Below are 12,280 nucleotides of genomic sequence, written 5' to 3'. Positions count from 1 at the left end.
GTATTAGCTGGTCAACTTTAACTTCCATAGTAACCCTCAAAAACGGCATTTTTCAAGCCGATTCAGGATATTTATAACTAGTGGGGAGGTCAATCAGTTTAGTAGTTAGAGGGCTGGCTTGGGAGTCAAAAAGAACTGAGTTAAAGTCCTGTCTCTGTCTTATACTGACTCTGTGACCTTGAGTAAGCCACTTAACCTCCAAGTGCCTTGGAAAACTTTCAAAGACTATTGATTAAAGATGAGTCATAGCTCTACTTGGGCAGTCTACACTGAATTACAAGTCTGGATGGTTCTTGCTAACTCCTTTACCACCCTTCACAGAAAAACAACAACAACAACAAAAAAAAAACAAAAACAAAAAAAAACCCAAACTGATGAAAATATGGAGGAAATGGTGGACATACCTAGAGAGTAGAAAACTCTTCTGTTTTCATCATTTGCTTTTTATCTCAATTATTTAGGACTAATTAAAATAATTTAGTCAGAACTGTATTATTTATATAATATCAGAAAATAAGAAAGATCCCTGAGAGTAATCCCAGGAACAACTTGCTTGGCTTCTCTAACAGGTGGGGAGAACTCTCTTCTATTCACTCAATAAGAATTTATTAAGAATCTGCTATGTATCAGACACTGTGTCGGGCTCGGGGGGATCCAGTCTCCAAAGGGCTGGTCTAGCTCAGCTCCATCTACAGTTATCAAGTATCTTTGTGAATCCTGCCTGGTCAGGAACATGGCCCAATTTTGAATTTGCCCATCCCAGCCTTTTTCATAGGACCACCATTGACCAGATGAAACAAGTGTAAGCAATGACATATTGCTTCCTTCAGCATAAATAGCCAATTACAATGAAACCCATGGACACAACTGATCTAGTAGTCTTCTCACCCATCTACAATATAAGGATTTTAGGCATTCAATAGTACTAATAATAAATAATAACGATAGCTAACATTTATATAGCACCTACTACGTACCAGGCACTGTGCTAAGCATTTTACTAATGTCTCATTTGGTTTTCACAACCCTGGGAAGGAGGTTCTGTTGTTATCCATGTTTTACAGATGAGGAAACTGAGGCACATAGAGGTTAAATGGCTTGCCTAGGGTCATACAGTTAGTAAGTATCTATGCCATTTTTGAACTCTGTTCTTCCTGACTCTAGGCTAGGCTCTCTATGCACTGTGGCACTATATAGTACAGAACCATAGGGAGCTGAAGACAGGTTTATCCTGGGTCAGGCTGGTTTTGGCGTTGAGGGTAGAAATAACAAGGGGCAGCATTTGTATGACATTTTAAGGTTTGCAAAGTACTTCACCTAGGTTTTGTCACCGTGCTGTATGTACCTGTTCTAATTCTCTGAAACCTGTCGGGACAGATGGAATATCCCTCAGAACTCTCTAATAAGAGACCAGAAGGGTTAATATCCTAGAACATTCCATCCATAATCAGTCAATTCAAGAAACGTTTATTAAGAAGTTACTATATAACTTAGGGGCAGCTAGGTGGCGCAGTGGAGAGAGCAGTGGCCCTGAAGTCAGGAGGACCTGAATCCAAATCTGGCCTCAGACCAAACAAACACCTGACACTTACTATCTGTGTGACCCTGGACAAGTCAGTTAACCCCAATTGCCAAAAAAAAAAACAACAAAAAAAGAAGTTACTATGTGCATGGCACTATGCTTGTGAGTGAAGGAATAGGTGCAAATGCATTCATTAAGGGTCTGTTATGTGCCAAGCACTGTGCTGAGTGCTGGGGACATAAACAGAGAGAGAACTCTCATTGGGAAAGATGATAATATTGGAGACTTCAACTCCAGGGCAGCTGGAAAGGCCCAGAAATCCTAAAATCAGAGCAGTGGGACTGATAGCAAAGCCAAGGGTACATCCTTAGGGCATGTTAGCAGGTCAGATACCAGTGCTGGGGGGTCTGGTGGGCACAGAGGCAGCGAGATGGAAAGGCATGAAGGAAAGTAGCTGATAAGACCTGAAGGTCTTCCACCTCACCAGAAGAATTCAAGTTGGGGAGTTGGTGACTCCCTGCTCAACTACAGAGCATGGGCAACCTGTCAATCTTTTCACCCAGCTGGGTATCAGAGGGAAGGCAAGGGTTGAGGGTGTCATCATTAGGGCCAACTTCTTTCTGGCCAAGCGCCCTTGGAGTCTGCTTGGCTAGGAGTGGGCAGAGGGCTATAGGAGACATCATTAGATCTTAATTCCATTTAGTTACCGACCTTGTTACTGTCCCTCTTGTCACCTTGGCCTTCAAGGGAAACTGGGTGAAGGGAATACTGCAAGTCCCCAAGTTACAGAAGGATTCTGCTCCAAGAGTTCATTTATAAACTGGTAGTCATGATAGGAACACATCCACCACCTGCATCTCTGCCCTAGCAGATGCTGGCAATGTACAACATATTTTCATGTTTCTGATTTCTCCCCTTTATTCTTATCACGTAATTCAATACAAGGAACATTTATCGAGTGCTTAGTTTGAGCCAGGCCCTGTGCAAAGCCTGAGCATACACAGAGAAAAAGGAAATGGACCTTGCCTTCAGAGATGTGAGATTGGAGGTTACATATTGACCATATGTCAATCGATGAATGAATCCAAAATAATTTTGGGAAGGAGAATCCCCAATGCAGGGAACTCAATCCCAGTCTAAGAGGTGGTGAGGACGACCTGCATGCCAGGCACAAAGCACATCCTGGAATGATCACTGGGTCTATTCTGCCCAACTGGAAATTCTGAGAAGTGGCTTCTGACTCTGTCTGACTCATCTTCAACCACAGAGCTTGAATACAATAAGACATCTATAAGTAATCTACCCAATTATTTGTTTGCTGCTCAGAGATATGGGAGTCAATGAGTTAACTGTTTACAGCAGTTGTACCTCAGTCTCCCTCTCCTGCTCCTAGGTGGCTCTCCCTGGCCTCTCAAATTCCTGCATGTTTTTGTCTTGAAAATGTGAAGAACTGTAAGCCACTATGAAGAATCATGATTAAAATGAATTGCAAACTGTTTTCATGATCCCAAAGTGCCAAATAAATTGTTAGGAATAATGATAAAATCCCTGAAAACGGTCCTGTGTGAATGGATTGTTTGTGCAAATGTAAATTTTAATCAAATCCAAACAAGAGAAGGAGTCAGCTCCAATGAAATGGATTGTTTCATCAATGAACTCAACCCCTCCACTTTCTCCTGATACATGCATCCAAGGGAAATTACTGAATGGGGCTATATTCCTCGAGGCCCCTTCAGGAGCCCAAGGAAGGACGCAATAATATGGCTGGAGAAAGCCCCCTCCCATCTCATTACATTGCATCAGTTATTTTAAAGCAATGCAATTCTGTTCTGTTTCTGCCCCACCATTTCATAATTATGTCATTTGACAAGAATCGGGTAATTTACATAACCACCTGAATTGTCATAATTGCTTGAAAGTGCTGAAAAAGCCCGTGCGCCGCATTTCAGATTCATTGCTGCGAGCCGTTTTAAACTCCTCAGAAATGACTTTGGCATAAAGATGCTTTCGGTCAACAAAGAAAGCAACTCAGGCTGCATTTTTCTACCTCCTCCATCTACCTCTCTCATCCCAGGCCTGGCCAGTCCATGCCCTTCTTGCTTACCTCCTTCTAGGAAGCTTTGAGGGTGGGGGTGGGGTGAAGGGTGGAAGTGATGCCTCTCAGGGGCCAGCAGTTGCTCAGCTATGAGAAAGGGAGTGGGAAAGAAGCAGCCTGCAGAAGCCCAGAGGGAGGTACCTGGTCCTTTGGGAGCACTATCTGTCCCTCATCCCCAATCCCCATCATGTACCTTTTCCATGACCCCTCTCTGAAGCACCTGTTTTCTGGGAGCAGACAAGAGGTGTTATTTGTGTGTGTGGGGGGGGGGTGCGGCAGTCTGGTGTCATATACTTGGAGGCAAGAAGACTTGGGTTCCAGTCTTGCTTCTGACATTACTATGTGAGCCTCAGTTTCCTCACCTGTAAGATGGGGACCATTTATCTGTAAGACTAGAAGAACAATTCCCAATAATGGGAGGATTGATCCTTACAGTGACATTATGACGCAGATATTATGATCATCACCTAGGGTGAATAGGAGGCTCTGAGGAAACAATATCATTCAGGTGTTTTGCGAACCTTAACACTCTTCCCTGTAAATGTCAGTCATGACGGCACAGAGTTTTGAGGTTTGCAAAGCACTTTATACACACATCTCCTATAAAAACCTTCTGAGGTGGGTCCCGAAGCTATTCCTCTCTGTTTTCCAGATGAAACTCAACTCAAGGACATTACATAAATTAAAGAGCCACCTGGAATACCCTGAATTGAGGTCAAGTCTCACCCCTGCCTAAGGGCCTGGGGCAGGCCCCTTCACTTTCTGAGCTTCAGTTTGGTTACATCTAAAATGATGGGGTCTGACCCAATGGCCAACTCTCTAACCATTATCCAATCATGTTGTGCTGGGACAAAAGGATTTGGTATGAAACTAGCCCAGTGCCTGGCAATGACACGGAGGAAGATCTTGATAAGTCTTTGTTGATGATGGATTGATTAATGAGCTACCGACAATGGAATGGGCTGGTAGAAGGGCAAAGAGGGGGGATGAACTGTTTTCTTCTAATTCCATATAACACATTTTCCAGATTCTGTTAGCGGCATTTTCTGAAAGGAATCCGTACTCTAATCCAGTATTGAAATATGAGCCATATAATCTTTGACATCATCAACATTAGTAAACATAGGAAATAAAACATTGCTGGCTAGCAACGGGCTTCTGAAAATGCTCTTTCCTTTGTTGAACTCTTTGTTTGCCTGTCTGGGAAAGAGCTAATCTAGCCTTAAATGCTTAGAAAGGGATTTATTAATGCCTAGCTTCCTGGAGCTAATTTGGTTGCTCGATGTAGCTATAAAATTTTACGAGAACAAACAAGAGATGAGACTAAATGACAGAAGAATGTTTCTGGAGAGCTTACCTAGGACACTGGCACCGAGTTGTGTCTCTATGTATACACACAGATGTGTGTGTGTGTGTGCGCGCGCGTGCGCGTATGTGCTCATTATAACACCAATACCATGTCATTCTCTGCAAATGTAGTTGCATAAATGAATCCTGAGTTCAGTTGTGGTTCCCATGCTACTTTTCAAAGAAGAAGAAAAAAAAAAGACAAAAATCCTTCTGATTTGAACCCAGGGATTTTAATCTTATTGATGGTGAATGTGTATTTCAGAACTTCTCTTCCCGAATCTTCAGTAGCCATGTAGTAGGTTTTGGCAATTCAGTATTTCATTTTATATTCAAATCTACATTCCCTGCCACCTCTCCGGGCCCCAATTGAGAAAGTAAAAGAAACACAACCCTATTACAAGCATGTATTTCCAAACAAAACAGACGCTTGTGTTGGCTATCTCCCTCCCCTCAACCCCAAACAAAACAAAACAAAGCAATAAAATATGTCTTGATCAGATCTCTGAGTCCATCTCTCTATCTGGAGGTGGGTAGCATGCTTCATCTCGAGTCCTCAGGAATTATGGTTAGTCATTGTATTGAATAGAATTCCTAAGTTGTTTGTCTTTTCAATATGCTGTGATTGGAGAGTTGTTCTCCCAATGCTGCTTACTTCATTCTTCATCAGTTCATAAAAACCTACCCAGATTTTTCTGAAACCATCCCTATCTGAAGAAACCTTTCCAATGCCCAGAGATACTTCAAGATTTCCATTAAGTGGAAGAAGGAAGTTTTGTTCTTCCTGTCTACCCAAATGACTCCTCAGAAAAGAGGCAGATGATCACATTCCAAACTGTTCAGGAAAAAAGCAAATCATTTCACCTCACAATAACCTGCATTCAATGGAGTCAGGCAATCAGGCACAAGATCTCATATCTGCCCAATGATGAAGGAAAAGTAGGGTGTAGGATCAGGATGAAACAAAGGAGACCAGTTATCCTCTGCTGAAGTCACCCTTTCTAGCATTTAGAGGTTTCTGAAGTAGACTGGAAAAATGAATCCGGCTTAAAAAGGAAGCTTATCACACCCCTTTTCTGTGCTATGTTAAAGGCTTCGTTTTGAAGGAATGAATTGAAACTCAAATTTAATGCCTCTTCTTAATGCTCTTATGAGCTGAACTGCTTGGTATTAGAGGTGTCCCTGATCAGTGCTGGGAAACCAACCATCAACATCTACGGGCTGGAGTTCAGCAAGGTTTCTACCAATCAAAAAACTTTTTTTTAAGAGTTCCACATTTTTCTCACCCATGACCTTCTTAAGAGAGGAGTAGCACAATGCCAAGTTTCCTCCTGAGATTGACAGCAAATGATAGATCGATCAGGGACTTGACACAAAGTCCTGTTTCTGAAGAAATGAATACGACCGTGTGACCAGTTAGCTAAACACCTGCCCCGAATTAACTTCATGAAAGCCCCGGGACAAGACTCAGCTTTGTAGAGCCCCAAATCATCTTTCATTTACCTATTATCTCATCAAATAAAATCACATGTATAAAGCACCTGACAATTTTAAAGCATACTATAAATGCTAAATAATAATAATAAATATTTAGTGCTAGAGGTAGACTCACTTAAAGTCTGCAGACCATAAAATCAGAGAGTAGAGGATGATAGATTTAGAGTGGGGAGGAAAGTAAGAGGTCATCCAGTTTAAACTGATGGGGTCTAAGGATTTAGGGGTGCTGGGACCCCGAGATAACGACACGAGGGTCCTGCCGAAAAGAATTCAACCCCAGCCTTCTTTCAGCCAAAGACAAGGTTTATTAAAGATCTGCCATATTAGCCAGACTCTTGAGGAATCTGAGAGTCTGTGAGGTATTGGCTAGATTCTAAGAATCAGGGCAGTGGCTAGGTTTTAGGAATCTGAACATCTTAATGCAGACCAGGTGGACCTTATATACAGAGAGACTGTGGGAGGGACCTAGGAGTGGACAGTAAGAACTCCTGGGACCTGGACCTTGTGGCCGAGGGAGAATGGAGCCCAGGTAGGATTGAGGGTGGGAAATGGCTGAGGGCCATAGGGAGGTAAGACAAGGGAGGGCTAGGCTAGGTTAAGGGTAACAGAGAATTGGGAGATTGAATATAGCCACAGTGAAAGGCCAGTTGATGGGATTATAGCCTCAGGCAAAAATCAGAGATTTGGCCACATGGGAAAGTCCAGGGTTTTTCCTTTCTGGGGTCCAGATCCCATCCTCATCAAAACCACTCATTTTACAGATCTGTAGACTGAGGCCCAGAGAGGTGTAGTGACTTGACAAGATCACTCAGGGGATAAGTGCTAGAGTCAGGATTAGATTGGAGGGAGGTCTTCAGCTCTAAAGCCAATGTTTTTCCCACTGTTCAATGCTGAGCTTGCATTGGAATCAGGAAGACCTGATTCATTCCTGCCTCTGATGTGTTTTGGCTGTGTGATGATGGAAAAATCATCTACCCTCCCAATCCCCTTGGAAACACTCAGATGATAATTTGAAGAGGTCAATTATAAATGATCCATATAGATGGATGGATTTTCTGCAGTGGGCTATGTACGCTAATGAAACAACAGGTTTCACCAAATAAGTAATCCCAAGAAGCATTGCTCTTCACGAGCTGATCTTGTTTAAATGATTTCTGTCCCAGTTATTTGTTTCATGTTAATGTTTTTCTTTTCTTCAATATCTAGAGATGAGGCTATATTCATTTCTCTAATAACTGGAAGCTAAGGCTGGCTGCCATTTTAGAAATAAAATCTTTCTAAGATGCCTCAAACTGAGTGTCTTCTCATAAATAAGGTTCATTTTCAAAGTCACAGACAGAAGCTCCACAAGCCCATGTTATCCTGACTTAACATGTCACCATTATCATTCACAACATCTTGTTTCCTTCTCTCTGCATAAAACAAAACAAAACAGTAATATGAGGGGATGGGGGGAACCGAAGCAACCTAAAGAAGACAACCCCAAGAGAAAGTAGAAATTGACCCCCTGTTGGGACATACAAGGAGAGATGGTGATGAGAGGCCAATCCCATCACTTTTTCTTTCTCCCTTAAGGAATCTTTTCTTCACTAGGTATTGTTTGCAGTACCCACTAGTGGTTGATGGAGTCAGGTATCAATCGGTCACCTTGTACCAAACCCCAACCCTGTACTTACTTGCATGCATAATTTCTTTCAAACTCCTTTCTATCCTACTGGGGTTAAGTTTATACATTCATTCCATTCATATTCTCTTGCAATCTGGCCACTAGGCACTCATGAAAGGGAGTAAGTAGCAAATAAGAGAATGAGATTTCATCGTGTAATTCTCTCTTTACTAACAAAAATGTTTTTTTCTTTCGAAAAGATGGTGAAAAGAGAATGAAATGGTCACTGTGGGTGTTTCTTTACAAGGCTGCTGTCATGCATTTTTATCTAAGGCTTTTGTCAACTAAGAAGAGAGAAGTAGCTAATGACAATCCTTCCTTTCTATTGAGCAGAGTAAACTGGCATACTGAAAAGCTACAGCAATATGTAATTTGCAACAATCAATGTGTAAGGTAAGGTCTACCCAGATGTTATAGAAAAGTTCTCTTGTCTCTCTCCCTTCCTCCCTGGGACAAACAATGCTTACTTCTTTAAATCTCAATGGTCTTATTATTTTTTTTTTCCTGAGAGTAAACTTTGGCTTCTCTAAAGGACATTGATACAATTTCTATTTGGGGTGTGTGTATGTATTCGTGTGTGTGTGTGTGTGTGTGTGTGTGTGTGTGTGTGTGTGTGTGTGTGATTTCCCAAGCAGGTTCCAGTCGCCTCCCTTTCTCCAGTTCTAGGCTTCCTTGCATTTGGGCAAGTGCAAGCTGCTCCATGGAGCAGACTTCACTTTTCAACAAAAAACATTCTACTGAGCATCCATATCTTCAAACACTGTGTTCTTGAAGGATCCAAGTTGTGGCTGAGGGTTGTAGTTGTGAGAAATGAAAGTTAAGTTTCCACATAAGTAGATAAAGAATCAGTACAGACAGGCTAACTTCTCTGTCCAGGGAGGGGAATGATAACACAATTCTAGGCACATCATTTATATTAGGGGTGGGACATATAAGGAAGATTGTAACCCAGAAGGATTAGGACCAATCCTGATCCAGAAGGGAGGAGTTAGGTAATTACTAACTATAAATCTTGCCCTGGCTTCTTTTACCTGTGCATTTTTTCTCCTCCCAAGGACGTGCGCCCGCTTCTCGAGAGAATCGAAATGGCGCACTTCAACCTCTTTCATAAAAAGTCTTTGAGACACCAGTCTTCGGAACTGAGACTGGGGTCATCTTTATAACGGTAGTGAACAGCGGAGTGAACAAAACCAGCCTATAACATATCGCCAGAGGAAGATGTACACTCAAGGAGTGTCATAAGGGTATAGCTGGAAAAAGAGGTGGCCCGATCATGTGGTGGTTAAGAGGTAACCAACGCACAGCCCCAAGACATTAATAGTATCATGAAATCTAACAAGTTCATGTGAAAAAAGAAAATGCACACATATGTGTGTGTACATATTATATATAATGTGTATACATACACATACACACATATACATATATATATAATGTGTATACACACACACACACACACACACACACACACACACACACACATATATATGTTGTTGTTTTTATTTTTGTTTTTCCCCCTGAATAGGCTTGCAACAGTGCGGTAGATTGCACATCCCTGCTAGTTCTTTAACCCCTTCCCGCTTCTCTTCCTTCCTGCCCTTTTATTGCACACTTCTTCCCTCGTTTCTGGACATTTCTAAATTTAGCACAATCCAGTATAAAGACCTCCAGATTCCTGGGTGATTGGCTACTGTAAACTGTGAGCTCTGCGGCCGGGATGGTGAAAGGCTCCTCCTAGACAGGACCATCCTCTCCCAAGGAAAACACCCAGGAACAGAATAAGTGATTATGACCTCACCAGAAGAGCAATCCAGACAGCCCTCAGAACTACCTGGGGCAGTGGATAATTAAACAAACGTTTGTTAAGCATTTAAGGTGCCTAGTTAGGAGTGGGTGGGGGTGCTCTGGAAGGTATAGCCCCTGGGTGGGGGAAGGGCTGCTCTTCCACCTTTAGTATTTAGCTGGCACCCAACCCTCACTTGCGGCCCCAAGACGCTGGAGCATGCGCAGTGGCCACACTCCGGTAATCCATCTCAGGAGACGGGCCAAGCCAAGTGGAGGTAACCGACGGGTCTCAAGCGCTTTGCTCGTCTACACTGTGTGTTCTCCGAGCATGTGAAGGCTTCCCCTGGTGGAATGGGCGGATGAGAACAATATGTTCCAACTGCCACGAGGGCTGCTGAACCAGGCCCTGGGAGGGGGCTTAGAGAGGATGTCCAAGCTCAATGTGGATTTGAGCGATCAGGTTAATCCAAAGCAAAGTTCTGCAAGGACCTAAATCCAATGGTCTGCTTATCACTGCCGGAGACAGAAGGTGGCCCTGGTCATTTCCCCCAAACTCTCACAGTAGGCGCTTTACAGAGGTTTGTGGAAGGAAGCCAGTAGGTTGACTTGTTTCCAGTAGGTTGACTTGTTTCCTTCCGAAGGACAGCTGGCTTTGGGCAGTAACTGTCTGAAAGCCACCTTGCTTATTCTGCCCCCCCCCCCCCCAACCCCCCCCCCAGACTCCTCCCCCCCTCCCAACTTGTCAAGAGGAGACAGAGTCTTCCAAAGCTCTGATTATATTACAGGGAAGAAGGATTTGGTTTGGCAGCAAGAGCGGATCTTCCAGGGAGATGAATGGCCATCACTCTCCATGCCTAACTTTGTCACTCGCTGGGTTCGGGCTGTTTGTTTCCTTGCGTTCATTTCGCGTTCCCGCGCTGCTTGCCTCTGTTTACGCACGAGTCTATTATTCATTCCCAGGATAACTGCTCCGCAGTCATCGCTTCCTTTCCTATGTGTGCAGAGGCTTTTGTTTCGGCGCCTTGTTGTGGCAATAAAACCAAGAAAGGGTACAAAGCATAAAAAACAAACAAACAAAAGTGCGGCAAAAGATCAGGTTTTTACGACTTCGGGAATGTTATTGCTGATTTCAAAATAAAAAAAAAAGTTTAAGAAGTGTCTGCAGCATAATTGAGAGCTTGTAGGGACGCTATATGAGGAAATCTGTGAACATGGGGGAGAAAAGCAAGGCTTCACCCGTCATTTGTTCTATGGAGTTTGATCTCATTGCGGCTGGAGCCTTCCCCACCCCACCCACCACCCCCCAGGCAATTTCCTGGAACCTTTAATACCAAAAGTCCAAAAAGCAACACACCCTCAATTCACTGAGCTCCCAGCTAGGAACTGAACTGTGGGTGGGGTGTAGTAAGAGGCTAAACCAGTGCAAGTCATTCCGATAAATTAAATTCAATGGAAGAAGTGTTCATTAGGTGCCTAAAATGCGTCAGTCACTGCTCTAGGCTCTTGGAATTCAAAGTTAAAATGAATCAATTCCCTGCCCTAATATTCTGCCCACAGTATAGACCTATAAGCAGATAATTAAGTACAAAGTGAATACAAAGTCATTAAAAAATCATTTCAAGAGACCACCTGTGCACAGGTATGGAGACAGGACACAGAATATCAGGAATAGGGAGAAAAGAGTGTGAGAAAGGGAAGGTCTCGGCATCCATCACAAAATCGGCAAGCAGTCATGAAGCGTTTATTCTATGTTGGGCACAATACTAGGTGCTGTGGATTCAAAGTCCCAAGGGACAGCAGCTTGTCCCTGACTTCCAGTGGGATAGATGATATCAACCGTAACAGGGAGTTACTGGGCATGGGCCAACGCCATCCTACTGCTAGGAGCTCGGGCAGAGGCCCCATGGGGAGCTCTGGGGAGCCCGCTTCTAGAAGTCCTAGAAGAGATGACACAGAATGGACTTCTCTTCAGAGCATGAGCAGGCACTTCCTTGGCTGCATGGGGAGGGAAAGGGGCTTTTGGGCTGGAACCAGGAGAGCATAAATTACTCTTGCTGGCACAGGGAGGGGGACGAAGGAGGTACCTTCTCACGAGCACATGGCCTTTCAGGCAAGCCTTGATGTTTGTCTCTTTCTTTTGGTAGAGGACCTCGTGAGAATTCCGAAGCAGGGGGACCTCTGGGTCCAGGGATGGGAGTCCACACCAGAGTTTCCTGGCAGTCTCAGAGTCCAGGGAATCAGAACAGGCAAGAGCTGCCTTGTTGGTTCCAGCCTAAGAGTGGACCAACCACCTTGTCCTTTATCAACACTGTGTCCAGTAGCTATGCTTCATTTGGGGCAAACACTTGGCAAAAGCCACTTTAATTTT

General features: G+C 43.5%; 1 protein-coding gene across 1 annotated transcript in view; it reads right to left on the bottom strand.

Moving 5' to 3' along the window:
- DGKB (diacylglycerol kinase beta) overlaps positions 1 to 12,280 on the bottom strand; it is a 575,035-nt gene that overhangs the window by 60,056 nt on the left and 502,699 nt on the right. The window lies entirely within an intron of this gene.

The sequence above is a fragment of the Vombatus ursinus genome, unplaced genomic scaffold (genome assembly GCF_900497805.2).
Source record: "Vombatus ursinus unplaced genomic scaffold, bare-nosed wombat genome assembly UNPS02014799.1, whole genome shotgun sequence".
In the NCBI taxonomy this organism is placed as follows: domain Eukaryota; kingdom Metazoa; phylum Chordata; class Mammalia; order Diprotodontia; family Vombatidae; genus Vombatus; species Vombatus ursinus.
The sequence above is the reverse complement of the archived record's forward strand: the minus strand, read 5'-3'. Positions and strand labels throughout refer to the sequence as shown.